This window comes from Arachis hypogaea, chromosome 4 (assembly GCF_003086295.3).
Source record: "Arachis hypogaea cultivar Tifrunner chromosome 4, arahy.Tifrunner.gnm2.J5K5, whole genome shotgun sequence".
In the NCBI taxonomy this organism is placed as follows: domain Eukaryota; kingdom Viridiplantae; phylum Streptophyta; class Magnoliopsida; order Fabales; family Fabaceae; genus Arachis; species Arachis hypogaea.
The window spans coordinates 45,198,291-45,199,449 of NC_092039.1; the positions used below are offsets into that span (position 1 = coordinate 45,198,291).

The following is a 1,159-nucleotide window of genomic DNA, read 5'->3' on the forward strand; positions in this document are numbered from 1 at the left end:
TTTATTCATTCGTTTACTAACACTTCTCTTCATCTCAAATCACTGCCCTTATCCTCACCCTTGTGTGTGGATTCTCCTTTCTTTATCCCCTTTCTTCTTCTACTAATAATAAGGAACCTCATTACTGTGACATAGAGGATCCCACTTCTTTTTCTGTTCTCTTCTCTTTCATATGAGCAGGAACAAGGAAAAAGGCATTCTTGTTGAAGCTGATCCAGAACCTGAAAGGACTCTGAAGAGGAAACTAAGTGAAGCTAAATTACAACAATCCAGAGACAACCTTGCTGAAATTTTTGAACAAGAAAAGGAGATAGCAGCCGAACCCAACAACAATAATGCAAGAAGGATGCTTCGTGATTATACTACACCTACTTCCAAGTTTGATGGAAGAAGCATCTCAATTCCTGCCATTGGAGCAAACAATTTTGAGCTGAAACCTCAACTAGTTGCTCTAATGCAACAGAACTGCAAGTTTCATGGACTTTCATCAGAAGATCCCTACCAGTTTTTAACTGAGTTCTTGCAGATCTGTGAGACTGTTAAGACTAATGGAGTAGATCCTGAAGTCTACATGCTAATGCTTTTCCTTTTTGCTGTAAGAGACAGAGCTAGAGCATGGTTGGACTTTTAACCTAAAGATAGCCTGGACTCTTGGGATAAGCTGGTCACGGCCTTCTTGGCTAAGTTCTTTCCTCCTCAAAAGCTGAGCAAGCTTAGAGTGGATGTTCAGACCTTCAAACAAAAAGATGGTGAATCCCTCTATGAAGCTTGGGAAAGATACAAACAGATAACCAAAAGATGTCCTTCTGACATGTTTTCAGAATGGACCATGATAGATATATTCTATTATGGTCTATCTGAGTTCTCTAAGATGTCATTGGACCATTCTACAGGTGGATCCATTCACCTAAAGAAAATGCCTGCAGAAGCTTAAGAACTTATTGACATGGTTGCAAATAACCAGTTCATGTACACTTCTGAGAGGAATTTCGTGAATAATGGGACGCCTCAAAGGAAGGGAGTTCTTGAAATTGATGCTCTGAATGCCATTTTGGCTCAGAACCAAATGTTGACTTAGCAAGTCAACATGATTTCTCAAAGTCTGAATGGATGGCAAAATGCATCCAACAGTACTAAAAAGGCATCTTCTGAAAAAGAA

General features: G+C 39.5%; 1 non-coding gene across 1 annotated transcript; it reads right to left on the bottom strand.

Moving 5' to 3' along the window:
• Nucleotides 1-709: 709 nt before the first annotated feature.
• LOC112798524 (small nucleolar RNA R71) lies at nucleotides 710-813 on the bottom strand. The gene has a single exon (XR_003200134.1). It is a non-coding gene; the product is annotated as a small nucleolar RNA R71 (small nucleolar RNA).
• Between the last annotated feature and the right edge of the window lie 346 nt (nucleotides 814-1,159).